The 19,463-nt window shown below is 43.5% G+C and overlaps 1 protein-coding gene across 1 annotated transcript in view; it reads right to left on the bottom strand.

The window, feature by feature from the left end:
• Positions 1 to 19,463, bottom strand: part of klhl32 (kelch-like family member 32) — a 276,783-nt gene that overhangs the window by 164,151 nt on the left and 93,169 nt on the right. The window lies entirely within an intron of this gene.

Below are 19,463 nucleotides of genomic sequence, written 5' to 3' on the forward strand. Positions count from 1 at the left end.
TCATTCGATATGAGCGTTTATATGTATTAGGAATTCACTACGCTGTGTTGGAGACAGGCAACAAAAAATGACATTCAACACTTATAAGGAATAAACAAATACATAAAAGTTAAGTTAGAGGGTAAAGTCTAGATATAGAGTCATAGAAAATGCAGACAAGTGTGAAGTGTAGCACCTTGGTAGCACCAGCCAGGGTGGGTCTTACACAGTGACAGTAGGGCCCTGAGGAGTGTGGTGGAAGAAAGGGATCTGGGAATACAGGTCCATAATTCATAGAAAGTGGTGGCACATGTAGATAGGGTCATAAAGAAATCTTTTGGCACACTGGCCTTCATAAATCAATGTATTGAGTACAGGAGTTGGTATGTTATGCAGAAGTGTAAGACATTAGCGAGGCCCAATTTGGAGTATCGTGTGCAATTTTGCCTCTTGATTTATTATTATTTTTTCCATTTGAATTTTATCTTTTGCACATTGGTTGCTCGCTCATCTTTGTTCTGTGCAGCTTTTCACTGATTCCATTTATTGTTTATATATTTTCCTTTTCTATTTGCATAGTTTGTTGTCTTTTTCCGATGGGTTGTTTGTCCGTTCTGTTGGCTGTGGTCTTCCACTGATTCTGTTGTGTTTCTTACTATTTATTGTGAATGCCCACGAGAAAATTGATCTTAGAGTAGCATATGGTGACATAAATATACTTTGATAAGAAACATACTTCGAACTTGGAACTACACATGGTTATTTCCAACCCTGTTCAGGCTCAATTCTGATAACAGAAACAAGGCACTCAGACCATAAGACACAGGAGCAGAATTAGGCCATTTGCCCTTCTGCGTCTGCTCTGTCATTCCATCATGGTTGATTTATGATCCCACTCAAACCCTCTCCCTATAATTTTTGCAACCCTGACGAATCAAGAATCTATCAAACTCTGCTTTTAATATATCCAATGACTTGGCCTTCAAAGCCGTCTGTGGCAATGAATTCCACAAATTCACCATCCTCTAGCTAAAGAAATTCCTCCTTACTTCTGTTCTAAGGGAATGTCCTTGTATTCTGAGGCTATGCCCTCTGGCCCTCCCACCTACTATAGGAAGCATACTCTCCACATCCACTCTATCTAGGCCTTTGCATAGATTTCAATGAGCTTTCCACTCATTCAATAGAGTGATTGAATGTTCCAAGCATGTAGTCATCAGAGGCTATTTGAGACACACGGCATTGGGAGCACTTAATAGGTAGTGGGAGCTTATCCCTAACCCCCTCCCACCCTCGGCTATAACAACCTTAAGGAATCTTAATTATCTCGTATCTTAACAATAACTAGTATTTTATAATGAGTGACAAGGCAGGCAATGTAATCATTATCAACATCCATAGTCAACTCCGATCAAAGAGGGCCTCAATGTTGAGATACTTTTCTTAGATTATGAGAACACTCAGTCCTCTTTTATTGTCATTTAGAAATGCATACATGCATTAAGAAATGATACAATGTTTCTCCGGAGTGATATCACAGAAAACAGGACAAACCAAAGACTAACACTGGCAGAACCACATAATTATAACATATAGTTACAGCAGTGCAAAGCAATACTGTAATTTGATGAAGAGCAAACCATGGGCACAGTAAAAAAAAGTCTCAAAGTGCCAAGTCGATCGACTCCCAACTCCCCGATAGCAGGCGGCAAAAGGGAGAAACTCCCTGCCATAAACTTCCAGGCACCGTCAACTTGCCGATGCCTTGGAAGCAGCCGACCACAGCTGACACTGAGTCCGTTTGTCCAAAAACTTCGAGCTTCCAACCAGCCTCGCCGATACAGCCTCCCGAGCGCCATCCTCTGCTGAGCACCTTTGACCTCTCCCCGGCCGCTGAAACACGCAAAGCCGAGGATTTTGGGGCCTTCAGCTCCGCAGATTCCGGTTACCACACAGTAGCAGCGGCAGCTAAGTGGGCATTTCAAAAGTTTTCCAGATGTTCCTCCGTGCTCTCACGTCTGTCTCCATCAAATCAGAACTATGCACTTTGTGATGGACTTTAATTGTGTCGCCAATAAGCAGGTAATTAGAACGTGATCATGTCTGAAACAACACACATAACAATGTACTTCTCAATATCTCCAGTACGCTTGTCCCCTTTCTCCCGATGTAATGACTGCATCTCTAGGATGTTTAATTGCTCTGCAGTTTCAGAATGAGAATTGTTATCACTGGCACATGATGTAATTTGTGTTGTTTTGCCATGGTAGTACAATGCAAGTCATAAAAATGTACTGGAAGTTGCAACAGTAAATAAATCGTGCAAATGAAATCTGACAAGAGACCACCTCTGCAGTGAAACTATCTAGAAGATACCTCCTTTCATATCCAAGTGAAAATGTTGTAAAGAAGCGATTTAAAGGGGAAAAGGAGCACAGTATGCCCAGACAAGATGTGGCTTTCAAGGGGGCCACCGTGTATAAAGCTCACAAGGCATGCAAGGAAAGTGTATTGCCAGTAACTCTCTGCAACACCTTGGGTTAAAAGATATTACAAAGAAGAATGATAAAATTAACTTTATTTGTCACACGTACATCGAAACACAATGAAGCATGTTGTTTGTGTCAGATCAAATCAGTAAGAATGTGTTGGAGGCAGCCTGCAAGTGTTGCCACACTTCCAACACCAACATAGCAAGTCAACCATTTACTAACCATAACTGTACGTCTTTGGAGTCTGGGAGGAAACGGAAGCGCCTGGAGGAACCCAGACAGACACGTGTAGAATATAGAAATCCCTTACAGGCAGCAGTGGGAATCGAACGCTGATCTGTAATCACTGGTGCTGGAAATCGTGCAAACCACCACACTACTCCACTGCCCTTCGTCCTTACAGACAGTAATGGGAATCAAACCCTGATCGGTGATCACTGGTGCTGGAAATTGTCGTGCTAACTGTTACACTCTGCCATCAACGCTGCCTTCAACCATGTCTCCTCCATTTCACTGTATATCGGAATGACCCAATGTGGATTGGAAGTCCACTTCGCCAAGCACCTACGCTCTGTACGCCAAAAAAGCAGGATATCCCAGTAGCCACCCATTTTAATTCCACTTCCCATTCCCATTCTAACATGTCAATCCACGGCCTCCTCTACTGTCAGGATGAGGCCACGCTCAGGTTGGAGGAACAACATCTTATATTCCGTCAGAGTAGCCTTGAACCTGATGGCATGAGCATTGATTTCTTGAGCTTCTGGTAGTTGCCCCCCTTCTCCTTCACCATTCCCCACCCCTTTTCCTTCTCTCACCTCATCTCCTTGTCTGTCCATCGCCTCCCTCTGGTACTCCTCCCCCCCCCCCTTTTCTCTCTTCCATGACCTTCTGTCCTCTCTTATCAGACTCCCTCCTTCTCCAGCTCTGTATCTCTTTCACCAGTCAAACTCTCTACTTCACCCCTCCCCCTCCTGGTTTCACCTATCACCTTGTGTTTCTCCCTCCCTCCTCCCCCCACCTTTTAACTCTACTCCTCAGTTTTTTTTCTCCAGTCCTGCTGAAGGGTCTCAGCCCGAAATGTTGATTGTTCTCTTTTCCACAGATGCTGCCTGACCCTGCTGAGTTCCTCCAGCATTTCGTGTGTGTTGTTTAGATTTCCAGCATCGGCAGATCTTCTCTTGTTTGTGACTGGATTACAATGTAGCACCTTGGTTTTATAACGTCGTGTCACAGAGCAATGGACCACAAATACAGAACACCCACACGACTCCCATTAGTACCTGCTAAGTACCTTCATCGTCATGCATATCTGCCTGGCCATTCCTGAATACCACCCAACTCTGGTTTTGAATTTGTAACAGAAAAAACTAAAACGTCAGAGGAATCCTGATATGATGAATCAACAATTAATTATTTTCAGAAAGGGTTATATTCATTTCAAATTATTGGTTATAATACCGTTATACCATTGTACATTGCATGCTATAGGCTCCATCCATCTGGATGTCTATGCTGGATAAACACACTTCCATCGTGTCAATAACACGGCCAACAGAACACAGAACGTTACAGCACAGTTCAGACATTTCAGCCAACAATGTTGTGCCAGACTCATTACCTACTCCAAGATCAATCCAACCCTTCCCCTCCACATTTTTCATTTCCTCCCTGTGCCTATCTAAGAGTTTCTTAAGCGTCCCTAATGTATCTGCCTCTACCATCACCCCTGGTGGCGTATTCCACACACCCACCACTCTCTGTGTAAAACACCTAAATCTGATATTTCTCCCTATAATTCCCTCCAATCACTTTAACATTATACGCTTGCATATCAGCCATTCCCACCTGGGAAAAAAGTCTCTGGCTGGCCACTCGATCTATGTCTCTAATCATCTTACACACCTCTCTCAAATCATCTCTCATCCTCTTTCCCCAAAGAGAAAAAACCCTAGCTTATTCAGTCTTTCCTCACTAATCCTGACAGCATCCTGGTAAATCTCCCCTGCACCCTCTCTAAAGCTTCCACATCATTCCTATAATGAGGCAACCAGAACTGAACACAGTTGTGGTCGAACCAGAGTTTTACAGAGCTGCAATGTTTTACCTCACAACTCTTGAACTCAATACTCCGATCCTTTGGAAAGTTGGAAAAGGTTCCTGTTGAGGAACAAGAATGAACAAGATGTTTCTATTTATTGTCCTGGTCTCATGATCAGAAACCTTACCAGACATTACATATGTGAAACAACAAAAAGCTGGAGAAACTCAGCAGGTCGAGCAGCAGTTATGGCGGCAATGAGATTGTTGATGTGTTAAGTCAAGCCCCTGCCTCAGGACTGGAAGTGGAGATGGGAAATGGCTAATAATAGGGAGAAGGGGAGCAATAGGGCAAGGGGCAATATATCACTTACCAGCAGCAGACACTTCCTGTCACAATCCACTGCTACAGTTCAAAGTAAAATGTATTTTCAAGATACAGATATGTTAACATATGCTATCCTGAGATTCATTTTCTGGCAGGCAATAACAGGAAAATAAAGAAATACCATGATATTTAAAAGGAACTATACATAAACAAAGACTAACAAACAAGAATAGACCGAGAACATGAGGTTAATAAGTCCTTGAAAACAAGTCCTCAGTCATAGAATCAGTTCAGAGTTAGTCACAGAGTCATAGAACACTACAGCAAGGAAACAGGCCCTTCAGCCCATCTAGTCCATGCCAAACTGTTATTCTGCCTAGCCTCTTCAATGTGGTGAGGTTGTTTCCTAATGTGAGGGAGTCCAGGACTAGAGTACATAGTGTCAGAATTGAAGGACACCCTTTTAGAACAGAGATGAGGGGGAATTCCTTTAGCCAGAGACTGGTGAATCTGTGGAATTCATTGGCACAGATAGCTGAACATGCCAAGTCAATGGGTATATTGAAAGCAGAGGTTGATAGGTTCTTGATTAGTCAGGGCATCAAGGGTTAAAGGGAGAAGGCAGGAGACTGCGGTTGAGAAGGATTATAAATCAGACATGATGGAATGGCAAAGCAGACTCAATGGGCTGAATGGCCTAACTCTGCTCCTATATCTTATGGTTTTATTAACAGACACACTGCACATTCGTGGTGAACAGGCAGAAGCTGGATCAAAACGATTTTGATCAACCACTTTTACTGTTCATTCATGGTGGAACAAGGAGAAAACATTTGGCAAGCTGGAAACCATAAATAATTTAAAGATCCATGCTGGGACATTGATTTTACCAACACTGAGATCTATACATTGATTTCCACGTGCTGCTCTTTTGAAGATGGATCATACCAATAAAGATCGCAGCATCTGTGCGTTGTGCACCGTAGTGCAAGATGCTGTTCCTGTTACCCCAGCGAACAGACCATTTCCGAGTGTGGGACCCCATCATTATTCCGCACAGTTACATCAGCTGGTACACCTTGCATGGTCTATTCACTTGACTCCAGTCACTGACCTTCATTAGCACGGTGCGTTTCGATGAGATTGCGGGGTTTTTTATGTCAATTTAAGTTTTAATTAAATCACAAATACAATACATTTCAAAGCTATTCAGAATCAGGTTTGTTATCACTGACATACAGTGTATCTGTACTTCTAACTTTATTTTGATATAATTCTTTCTTCTGTATGATTGTTGACTGCCGTTGTTTTCCATTGCACTCTGACCAACACACTGCAGCAAATTCAAATTTTAAAGTAAGTTTATTGATTGTCTCTCTCTCTATATGCAATGCTGAGATTAACTTTCTTCAAAGATTAAAAAGATTCAAAGTGTATTTCTCAAAGTATATATGTAGTATACAACCCTGAGATTTGTCTTCCCTCACCCATAGACAGTCACTAAACAAGAAAAACAAACAAAACCATGGAATCTGTTCAAAGAAAAACATCAACCTCCCCACCTACAAAAAAAAAACAAAAGCACAGAACATAGAACACAAAATGAAAAGAGTCCAGGTGTATTCAGTTTGGCTCAGGTCGTTATCTGCAAGCTGTTGGTGGCCATTCTCAATAAATTCACAATAGAACAATAACCGTAACAGAATCGATGACAGACTCATCAACACAGGGGTGTTCAACCAACGTGCAAAAGACAACAAATTGTGCAAGTACAAAAAGAAAGAAATAATAATAAATAAACAATAAATATCAAGAATAAACATGAGATGCAAGGTTCTTGAAAGTGAGTCCATTGGTTGTGGGAACAGTTCAGTGATGGGGCGAGTGAAGTGACTGAGTTATCTCCTCTTACATGTATACGGTGAATAACGTTGATCCTAGATCCTTGAAATGCGTTTTGTGGCAGTCGTACAGCGCAATGCATAAAAGACACGACAAAGTGAAATAAGTATGAGTTAGTGTTCAGAAGTCTGATAGTCAGGGGAAGAAACTGTTTTTTTAAATTTATTTCAAGATACAGCACAGAACAGATCCTTCCGACCCTACAAGCCACAGTGCCCAGCAATCTCCCAATTTAACACAGGACAACTTACCATGACCAATTAACCTACCAACTGGGACATCTTTGGACTGTGCTCACTGCTATGTACAAAAAGTAAATTGTAGTGATGCTCTTATGTCTTGTACCGCACTACTGCTACAAGGCAACAAACGTCAATCTATGTAGCAGTAACAAACCCGATTTGGACAGTGGTGGGGGAGTAAGGAGGTATGTTTCTGAAGAGTTCTAGATTACGAGTGTAATCAAGCGGGCTTTTACACACAAATGCTTGAGGAACTCTGGAACACTCCCTCCCACCCCTCCACACACAAAAGAGTTAGCACAGTGTTATTCACATTGTCAGGTTGGTGGCATGGTAGGGTGGTGATTAACACAATGCTTTACAGTGGGTTCAATTCCGGCTGCTGTCTATAAGGAGCTTGTACGTCCTCACTGGGTTTCCTCCCACAGCCCAAAGATGTACCAGTTGGTAGGTTAACTGGTCATTGTAAATTGAACTGTGGTTAAGCTTGTGTTAAATCGGGGAATGTTGGGTGGTGTGGCTTGAAGGGCAATGAGGGCCTATTCCATCCTGTATCTCAATAAATAAAAGGATGAGAAATTTTGTTAGGAGACAAAGAGATATAGAGAAAGGCAAGCAAGTGTTTGGTCAAGCAGACTTAGAGCCGAATGGTGGCTCCTGTTCCAAATACTTTAAAACACATAAATATAACATTCTGGTTTGATTGAAGGGTTTTTACTGGTATGATTCAATATTAGCAATGCAGATCCCATTAAACCTACAAAAGTTAAACGCAGCATTTTGCAACCACCTTGCCCACTCATTTCAACCAGGCTGCACAAACAAATAGGGGAAAATCTTCAAGTCACAATTTACAGAAAGTCACGACCTACATTCCCTGGGATCCTGTAACATACAACGCCAACCTCCTGTAGCAAATAAAGTGGCCACTGAGTGAACACTCGTGGTCTTCTGCTGCTGTAACCCATCCATCTCCAGGTGTGATGTGCTGTGCATTCAGAGATGCTCTTCTGCACACCATTGTTGTAACGTGTGGTTACTGTTGCCTTCCTGTCAGCTTAGGTCCTTACGGACTCTTGATCTGACAATCTACCTCGTTATGATCTTGCAGTTTATTGTTAATCTGATCTGCACTTTCTCTGTTGCTGTTTATCTCACTTATTGGGGGTTCAGTCTACTTGACCTTTCTCTGTAGGACAAACCTACCATTCAGGAAATCACTTTTGTGAACATTAGCTGCTCTGAGTATGTCCCTACTCAGGTGGGGAGATCAGAGCTGTTTCTAACATGCCAAGAACAGTCTCACCAGGATTCTTATATACTCAATTGCCACTTTATGAGCTACCTCCTGTACGTGATGAAATGGCCACATTAGTGTGCGTATGTTAGTTAAGCTTTGCTGCTGTAGCCCATCCACTTCAAGGTTCAACATGTTGTGCATTCAGAGATGCTCTTCTGCACACCACTGTTGTAACGTGTATTTATTTGAGTTGCTGTCACCTTCCTGTCAGCTTGAACCAGTCTTGCTATTATCCTCTGATCTCTCTTATTAACAAGGCATTTTCGTCCACAGAACTGGGGCTCACTGAATGTTTATTGTTTTTTTTGCACCAATCTCTGTAAACTCTAGAGACTGCTATGCATGAAAATCCCAGAAGATCAGCAGTTTCTGAGATATTCAAACCAACCCAAATGGCACCAACAATCATCCCACGATCAAAGTCACTTGGATCATATTCCTTCCCCATTCTGATGTTTGGTCTGAACAACAACTGAACCCCTAGACCATGTCTGCATGCGTTTCTGCACTGAGTTGCTGCCACATGACTGGCTGATTAGATATTTGCACGTTACAGGTGTATCTAACAAAGACACAACAGAGTGTAGGGTGCTTAAACAGAATTGCTGCCATGAAACTGACCAATAGAAAAATAATTCAAGTGAAAACCTGTTTGTGAGAGTTTAATAAGGCAGTTATGTCATTACCATCACAGAGTTATCAGGGCATTGCTTGCCGATGGGAAAATCCATGTAACCCACTGGTCACTAGGACAGCTTTGCATGCATTGCCTTCTTTGGTGATGTTAAGTAGCTCCTGAGTGATACAGAGAAGTACAGCCACAGCACATCTTACAGCAAGTTCCTCTTTCAGATCACGTTTACCACATTAAAGTAATAAACTAATTGTTCATAATAACAAATTAATGTCTGCAAATTAAAAATAAACTCATAATGGGTCAGAGTAATTTGCCATTACAATATCATTCCTGGACATGCTTCGTGTTTGATAAGATGTATTTAATTCAGATCTAATGACTGAAGTATGAAAGAAGGGAGATGAACCTGACCCACTTCTCCTTTGCAAGTCTGTCACCTTATTTGTAAAACCTAACTGTAATTTACATACAAATTATAACTAATGGTTAGTTTTACAAATGTGCAATGATAATTGATTTTGCCAGTAAACAGCATGAATGCCAACTATATGGAAATAAATACTATCCATTTTAAGATATGAAATACAAAATTTTCACTGGTACAACAAAAATTGAAAGCAAGTTCTCCATACCCCTCCAACCTTTAAAGGAAACTTGTTTTAAGAAAGATTATCTCCAGACTTCTAACATTACATGGGTTCATACTGCCATCTACTGGTGTTTCATCTTTAAAGGAGGATATAAGATTTTAGTGTCTCAGCCTGAAATATTGACTCTTCATTCCTTTCCATACATAGATGCTGCCTGACCTGCTGCGTTCTTCCAGCGTTCTGCGTGCGCTACATAAGATTTCAAGATATGGGTGTCACGGTAGCCTAGCGGTCAGCACAATGGTATTATAGTCCCAGGTGTTCCAGAGCTCAGAGTTCAATTCCGGTGCCGTTCGGTAAGGAGTCTCTGTATGTCCTCCCCACAGAATGCATGGCTTTTCCCCAAGTTCCCTGGCTTCCTCCCGTAGTCCACAGACATACCAGGTCATTGTAAATTGTCCCATGGTTAGGTTAGGGTTAATAGGGCTTGTTGGGGGTTACAGGATGGTGTGACTCGAGGGGCAGAAGGGACTTACTCTGAGCCGTAAATAGATTAAAGATTCAAGTTTATTTGTCATGTGTACGTTGAAACATAGAGTGAAAAGTGTTGTGTGTGTTAACAACCAACACACCAAAGGTGTGCTGGGGTTAACCTGTAAGATACCAGCGTATGCCCAAAATATTCAGCAGAACCGAACAGAGCACAACAAGCAACAGCAACCCTACTGCTCCCTCCCTCCCTCCCTCCCACCCACAGGATGCTGGAGGAACTCAGCAAGCCAGGCAGCATCTGTGGAGGGAATAAACAGTCAACATTTTGGGAAATGAAACGTTAACTCTATTTCCCTCCACAGCTGCTGCCTGACTTTAATTAGTTTAGAGTTACCATCGTTGCACAGGTCTTTCCGGCCCGACAAGCATGTGCTGCTCAAATACAAACGTGACTAATTAACCCACTAAGCTGTTCACTTTTGCAGTGAGGAAGGAAACTAGAGCTCAGACCATACGATGTAGGAGCAGAATTAGGCCATTTGGCCCATTGAGTCTGCTCCATCATTTCATCATGGCTGATCCAACTGGCCTCTCAGCCCCGATCTCCCACCTTCTCCCTGTATCCCTTCATGCCCTGACCAATCAAGAACGTATCAACCTCTGCCTTAAATATACATAAAGACTTGGCTTCCACAGCTGCCTGTAGCAAAGAATTCCACAGACTCACCACTCTCTGGCTAAAGAAATTCCTCCACATCTCTGTTCTAAAAAGATGCCCCTCCATTCTGAGGCTGTGTCCTCTGGTAGACTCCCCCACCATTGGAGACATCCTCTCCACATCCACTCTATCTCCATTCGCTAGGTTTCAATGAGCATCTGGAGGAAACCCACATGGTCACAAAAGGAATGTATAAACGTCTCACAGAGAGCTACGAGTCACTGGCACTGGAATTGCACTGCGCTAAACACTACACTACCATGCTGTCCCAATTTCCTCAGGCATTTTGTGTGTTGCTCAAAATATCCAGCATCTGCAGAATCCCCTGTGCATCTTATAAGGGCAGACTGCTATACAGCTGAAATAGTCTTTTATGACCCTATCCATTTGTAAAGAAACAAGGATGCGTACTGGAACTTTCAATACGCAATTGCTAGTATGTTATATAACAATTACGTTATGTTGAAATGGTATTGACTCCCGTGTTTTCTTTTTCAGAATTGGATAAAAACTGTGAATTGCACCTGTGAGGTGAAAGGAAATGGCAAGATGCTGGGACAGTGTTGGTCACCGATACCTGCAGCCCCACTTCCAGCACCAACAACTTACTAACCCTAACCTCACATCTTTGGAAATTCGGTGGAAACCGGGGCACCCCGAGGAAACCCACACAGACACAGGGAGAACTTACAAACTCAAGTTGAAGTTCATTTCCATTCAACTGCATACCGCCAAAGGAAACAATGTTCCTCTGGATAAAAGTGCACAACACACACAACAAATAAAGTAATATTTCCACAATTAAATGCATTAATGACCCAAGTCAAAAGGAAGACAGTATAAGCCATGAACATTTTATACATAATGAGACCTGGATGTCAGCAGGGAGTTCAGTAGTCTCATGGCCTGGGGGAAGAAGCTGTTTCTCACCCTAACCCTTCTTGTGCTAATACTAAGGTACTTTCTGCTTGATGGTGAGGGGTCAAAGATTGTTGGATGGATTGGGAGGGATCATTGACAATGCCAAGGGCCCTGCAGTAGTCCAGATAAATATCTCAGATGGGTGGAGGAGAGTCCCTGATGATCCTCTCACTGGTGCTCACAATCATTTGTAAGCACTTGTGGTCGGATGCCTTGCAATTCCTGTACCAGACGGTGACTCTCCCGATGGTGCTGTTGTAAAAAACTGGTGTTAACGCGCTGTAACAGTTTCTCTGTAGCAGCAATGTTTGGGTTATGGCTGGAGATAACAGGATTACAGTTATGCATATTAGCCAATCGGAGATTGTTGCTTTGTCTTGTGTATCTGGAAGTATGTGTCTGATATGAGTTCCGAGCATGTCTAGCAAGGTCCAATTAACCCTCTCAGGCTGGGGATCCTGGAGATCAGCAAGAAGAGCAGGTGGAGTCAACATATTGGGCATCTGGTTCACGGTTACAACTGTACTCGAAATGAAGCTACTGGGTACTCGCCATATTATCTGATGTTTGGGCGCGAGGTGAGGTTGCTCATTGACCTTTGTTTTGGGACTGACGAGGGTGACTTACCACCGAAGCCTTATCTGAAGTACTGGCCCGGGAGCCGGAACATTGATGCAGATGCTTTGTCCCGACAGGTGCATGAGGGACTGGACAGGGACGAGGAGTGGGAGAGCGTTCCTGCCCCGGGGGTGAAGGCCATGTGTCAGTTTGCTATCACCGTGAAGGCAGAGGAAAAGGAGGGGCAGGATCGAGTGGTGGATCAACTGGGGGCTTCTGATGAAGCCATACCCCAAGCTTACTGTAACCTGACTGCTCTGAAGACAAATCAGCTGCTGGAATTGAGTCCTGGGGAAGTGGCAGCCGCTCAGCGAGATGATCTGGGCATTGGCACTATTTGGTCCGTGGTTGAAAAGGGGGACATGGCTCATATGGAGAAGATGAAACACGCTTCGGTGCCTCCATTACTGCCAGAATGGCCTTGGTTGGATTTGAAGAACCAGATCTTATACCGGGTCACGTCACCCCCAGACCGACCTCGGCGTTGCCAGCTGGTTCAGCCCAGAGTATCGGAGGATTGCATTGAGGTTACTTCATGATGATTCTGGACACTTAGAGGTGGAAAAGACCTTTGGATTCCTCAGAGACCGGTTTTACTGGCCCCGAATGAAGTCAGAGGTTGAAGAATACTTCAAGTCGTGCATCGCTGCGTACGGCACAAGACCCTGCCTACGTGGGCAGCTCCTTTGTCCCACTTGCAGAGTGCAGGGCCCCCGGACCTGGTGTGTATGGATTTCCTGTCCACAGAACCAGATGCCAGCAACAGGAGCCGGGCGAGCCTGAGGGTTACACTGGTTAGAATGGGGGAGGGGGGACCTCATTTGTCTCTGTAGCCTCAGGAAGTGCAGACGCTGCTGTGCTTTCTTGACCAAAGAGGTGCTAAAGAGGAATTTCTTGCAGACAGCAGTGTAAATTGAACCCTGACCACTGGTGTGGTAAAGCGTTATGCTGTCCACCAAGCTATCATGCCACCCCACAACTTTTCACTGTTTTAAATACACATGACAGTAATTAATTAATATTAATAGCTTTTCAGAACAATACATTTTTGTCATTTTGACTTTGTCTATTAATTCTTGCATCATTTCCCCTCACCCTAACAACTTTTACCAAGGCTGAAAATGGCTGTGATTATTTCAACAAAACTCCAATATTAATGTTGCCCAAGTGCAACGATATCCTTTCAAACATCTTTCATTGCAAGGAGCAGCCGTTTGAGAATCACACGGTCCAGATTAGACAGGCCCCAATTCATGACACCCCAGAACAGCACTCAAGCTGTGCCAGGAGCACGTGTAATTTAGCCGACCTTGCCGGATTCGCCAAGGTCAACTCCCCACTTCAATTCCACGAATGCATTTGCATATGCAGTAATCCCAAAGCCATTTTCCAAGGGGCTGTGGAATCATTCCCTCCTGTCCTAACCTAATCTGCTTTCTGATTTCAGAATATTACTGCCCGTTGGGTAAAAGATAATTGAATCAGAATCAGAATCAGGTTTAATATCACTGACATATTGTTGTTGTGAAACTTATTGTTTTGTGGCAGCAGTACAACGCAATATATAATAATAAAAACTGTCAATTACTGTAAGCAGTGTAAATGATAAGTAGAGCAAAAAGAGAAAAAAAAAGTCGGGAGGTCACGTTCATGGGTTCAAAGTCCATTCAGAAATCTGATGGCAGAGGGGAGGAAGCTGTTCCTGAATCATTGAGTGTGTGCCTTCAGGCTTCTGTACCTCCTTCCTGATTGCCCAAGCTTAGTAGAATTATGTGTGACTGTCATTTATTTAAAATTTATTGTAAGTGATCATGTTTCTTTCTAATAATTTAGCATGCATGAACAGAATTGGCTGAATAATATTCAATTAAACTAAATGGGAAACATCAAATGAAACTTCTATGGTTGTTAGTGACATTCAGGTCACCTGTTTTCAATGTATGGGGAATAAAAATTATGACTGGCCAGAGGTTACACATAGAACGTCACCAGTAGAACCCGGGTGCTCCATTTTCCTCCCACATTCAAAGGCTGTGTGGGCTAGGTTCAGAGAGTTCTGGGCATGGTATGTTGGCGTCAGGAGCATGGCGACACTTGTAGGCTGCCCAAAGCAGTCCTCGCTGATCTGAAATGATGCATTTCATTGCATACATATGACAAATAAAGCTAATCTTTATAAAACTAGATAAGACAAAGAGCATATCTCCATGAAACACTGTCGCAGGAAAGCCGCATCCATCATCAGAGACCCTCACCACCCAGGTCATGTTTTCTGCTCGCTGCTGCCATCGGATAGAAGGTACAAGAGCCTCAGGTCTCACACCACCAGGTTCAAGAACAGTTTCCTCCCTCAACCATCAGGCTCTTGAACAAAAGGGGATAACTCCACTCACTTTGTATCATCACTGAAATTTTCCCACAACCAATGACTTCATTTTAAGGTCTCTTTACCTTGTTATTTTGTGCTTTTGTTATTTATTGCTATTTATTTGTATTTGCATTTGCACAGTTTGTTGTCTCTGCACTCTGGTTGATCTTTCACTGATCCTGTTATAGAAACCATAGAAACCATAGAAACTACAGCACAGAAACAGGCCTTTTGGCCCTTCTTGGCTGTGCCGAACCATTTTCTGCCTAGTCCCACTGACCTGCACACGGACCATATCCCTCCATACACCTCCCATCCATGTATCTGTCCAATTTATTCTTAAATGTTAAAAAAGAACCCTCATTTACCACCTCGTCTGGCAGCTCATTCCATACTCCCACCACTCTCTGTGTGAAGAAGCCCCCCCTAATGTTCCCTTTCAACTTTTCCCCTCTCACCCTTAACCCATGTCCTCTGGGTTTTTGCTCCCCTTGCCTCAGTGGAAAAAGCCTGCTTGCATTCACTCTATCTATACCCATCATAATTTTATATACCTCTATCAAATCTCCCCTCATTCTTCTACGCTCCAGGGAATAAAGTCCTAACCTATTCGACCTTTCTCTGTAACTGAGTTTCTCAAGTCCCGGCAACATCCTTGTAAACCTTCTCTGCACTCTTTCAACCTTATTTATATCCTTCCTGTAATTTGGTGACCAAAACTGAACACAATACTCCAGATTCGGCCTCACCAATGCCTTATACAACCTCATCATAACATTCCAGCTCTTATACTCAATACTTTGATTAATAAAGGCCAATGTACCAAAAGCTCTCTTTATGACCCTGTCTACCTGTGACGCCACTTTTAGGGAATTTTGTATCTGTATTCCCAGATCCCTCTGTTCTACTGCACTCCTCAGTGCCTTACCATTAACCCTGTATGTTCTACCTTGGTTTGTCCTTCCAACGTGCAATACCTCACACTTGTCTGCATTAAACTCCATCTGCCATTTTTCAGCCCATTTTTCCAGCTGGTCCAAGTCCCTCTGCAGGCTCTGAAAACGTTCCTCGCTGTCTACTACACCTCCAATCTTTGTATCATCAGCAAATTTGCTGATCCAATACCACATTATCATCCAGATCATTGATATAGATGACAAATAACAATGGACCCAGCACTGATCCCTGTGGCACACCACTAGTCACAGGCCTCCACTCGGAGAAGCAATTCTCTACTACCACTCTTTGGCTTCTTCCATTGAGCCAATGTCTAATCCAATTTACCACCTCTCCATGTATACCTAGCGACTAAATTTTCCTAACTAACCTCCCATGCGGGACCTTGTCAAAGGCCTTTCTGAAGTCCATGTAGACAATATCCACTGCCTTCCCTTCATCCACTTTCCTGGTAACCTCCTCGAAAAACTCCAATAGATTGGTCAAACATGACCTGCCACGCACAAAGCCATGTTGACTCTCCCTAATAAGTCCCTGTCTATCCAAATGCTTGTAGATTCTGTCTCTTAGTACTCCCTCCAATAACTTACCTACTACCGACGTTAAACTTACTGGCCTATAATTTCCCGGATTACTTTTCGATCCTTTTTTAAACAACGGAACAACATGAGCCACTCTCCAATCCTCCGGCACCTCACCTGTAGACAGCGACATTTTAAATATTTCTGCCAGGGCCCCTGCAATTTCAACACTAGTCTCCTTCAAGGTCCGAGGTAACACCCTGTCAGGTCCCGGGGATTTATCCACTTCAATTTTCCTCAAGACAGCAAGCACCTCCGCCTTTTCAATCTGTACAGTTTCCATGATCTCACTACTTGTTTCCCCTAATTCCATAGACTCATGCCAGTTTCCTTAGTAAATACAGACGCAAAAAACCTATTTAAGATCTCCCCCATTTCCTTTGGTTCCGCACATAGCCGACCACTCTGATCTTCAAGAGGACCAATTTTATCCCTTACAATCCTTTTGCTCTTAATATACTCGTAAAAGCTCTTTGGATTATCCTTCACTTTTACTGCCAATGCAACCTCATGTCTTCTTTTAGCCCTCCTGATTTCTTTCTTAGGTATTTTCTTGCACTGCTTATACTCCTCAAGCACCTTATTTACTCCCTGCTTCCTATACATGTCATACAACTCCCTCTTCTTCTTTATCAGAGTTGCAATGTCCCTTGAGAACCAAGGTTCCTTATTCCTATTCACTTTGCCTTTAATCCTGACAGGAACATACAAATTCTGTACTCTCAAAATTTCTCCTTTGAAGGCTTCCCACCTACCGATCACATCCTTGCCAGAGAACAACCTGTCCCAATCCCTGCTTTTTAGATCCTTTCTCATTTCTTCAAATTTGGCCTTCTTCCAGTTAAGAACCTCAACCCTAGGACCAGATCTATCCTTGTCCATGATCAAGTTGAAACTAATGGTGTTATGATCACTGGAACCAAAGTGCTCCCCTACACAGACTTCCGTCACTTGTTCTAATTCGTTTCCTAACAGGAGATCCAATATTGCATCCCCTCTAGTTGGTCCCTCTATATATTGATTTAGAAAACTTTCCTGAACACATTTTACAAACTCTAGACCATCTCGACCCCTAACAGTATGAGAGTCCCAATCAATATATGGAAAATTAAAATCCCCTACCACCACAACTTTATGTTTCCTGCAGTTGCTTGCTATTTCCCTGCAGATTTGCTCTTCCAATTCTCCTTGACTATTGGGTGGTCTGTAATACAATCCCACTGATGTGGCCATACCTTTCCTGTTTCTCAGCTCCACCCATAAGGACTCAGTAGACAAGCCCTCTAATCTGTCCTGCCTGAGCACTGCTGTAATATTTTCCCTAACAAGCAATGCTACTCCCCCACCTTTCATTCCTCTGCCTCGATCACTTCTGAAACATCGGAACCCTGGAATATTAAGCTGCCAGTCCTGCCCCTCCTGTAGCCAAGTTTCACTAATTGCTATAACGTCATAATTCCACGTGTCAATCCACACCCTCAACTCATCTGCCTTCCCCACAATACTCCTAGCATTGAAATATATACACCTCAGAAGATTTTTACCACCACTCACAACCTTTCTATTAGCGGATTTGCTTGAACTTTTAACATCATTTATTTTCACCCCAGCCAGACTGTCAGCTCTGGCACTCGTTCCCAGCCCCCGGCAAATCTAGTTTAAAGCCTCCCCAATAGCACTAACAAACCTCTCTGAAAGGATATTGGTCCCCCTGTAGTTCAAGTGTAACCCGTCTCTCTTGTACAGGTCCGACCTGCCCCAGAAGAGGTCCCAATTATCCTGAAATCTGAAACCCTGCCCCTACACCAGTTCCTCAGCCACTTGTTCATCCTCCAGAGCATCCTATTCTTACCCTCACTGGCACGTAGCACAGGTAGCAATCCTGAGATTACCACCCTCAAGGTCCTGCTTTTCAACTTCCTACCAAGCTCTCTATACTCACTCTCCAGGACCTCCTCACTCTTCCTTGCTATGTCATTGGTACCGATGTGCACCACGACATCTGGCTGGTCACCCTCCCACTTCAGAATGTCATGCAATCGATCAGAGACATCCTTGACCTTGGCACCCAGGAGGCAACAAACCATCCTGGATTCTCTGTCACGACCACAGAACCTCCTACCTGCACCTCTAACTATCGAGTCCCCTATCACTACCGCTCTCCTCTTTCTCCCCCCTCCCTTCTGCACTGCAGAGCCAGACTCAGTGCCAGAGATCCGGCTCCTGCAGCTAGTCCCAGGTAAGTCATCCCCCCCAACAGTATCCAATGCGGTATACTTGTTGTTGAGGGGAATGGCCACAGGGGAACCCTGCTCTGCCTGCCCTTTCCTCTTCCCTCGCCTGACAGTGACCCAATTTCCTGTCCTCTGCTCCTTTGGCGTAAGCCTCCAACGATAGCCGCTACAACGATGGCCGCTGTATATGGTGGTCTGCTTTTAAACCTTGGCGCGCTACGTCACGCGCCTGCGCAGTGCAGACCCTTCTCCCCGAGCAGTGTTTAAAAAAAAGACTTTTTTCTACTCGATTACTTCCACTCGCTTCTTCAGCTGCTTGCTACTATAGTTACTACTCTATAGATTTGCTGTATATGGCCCCTGGGGAATAAATCTCGGAGTTGTAGATGGTGTGCTCTGATGATAAAACTTGCTTTGAACTTCAAATTTTTTGAACTTTGAAGAGACTGCAATGATTTGGACACATCAGATGAAGTCACTTTGCCAGGAGGATAAAGAAATTTGACATGGCCCCATTGACCTTACCAGAGGAAACACTGAGGCCCTGCACCTTGTTGTCTACTTGCACTGTACTTTTTCCATAAATCTTTTCTCTGCATCTTGTTATTGTTTTGCCTTAGTTCACTGTTGTAATGAGTTGATCTGTATTGGACAGTAAGCAAAACAATACTTTCACTGTAGCTTAGTAAAAGCTGACCAATTTACCAAAGACAAGCTGTACTTGTCACAGGTACATCGAAGCAGACAGTGAAATGCGTCTCTTGTGTCAAATCAAATCAGTGAAGACTGTGCTGGGTTCCCCAGATTTCTGGCGCCAATGTAGCATGCCCACAACTTGGTAACCTCAACTCATATCTGTTGAATGTAGGAGGAGCACCCAGGGGATCCCATGGTCATGGGGGAAACGTACAATCTACTTACTGGCAGTGGCAGAAATTGAACCCTGATCTCACAGCTGTCACTGCAAGTGCACAATGCGAAGCACTGCACTACCATGTCATCGCAGTCATTAAGCTCGTTCTAAACTCCGAAAGAAAATCCAACCTCATCACAAGTTCAAAGGC

Source organism: Mobula hypostoma, chromosome 2, assembly GCF_963921235.1.
Source record: "Mobula hypostoma chromosome 2, sMobHyp1.1, whole genome shotgun sequence".
Lineage (NCBI taxonomy): Eukaryota > Metazoa > Chordata > Chondrichthyes > Myliobatiformes > Myliobatidae > Mobula > Mobula hypostoma.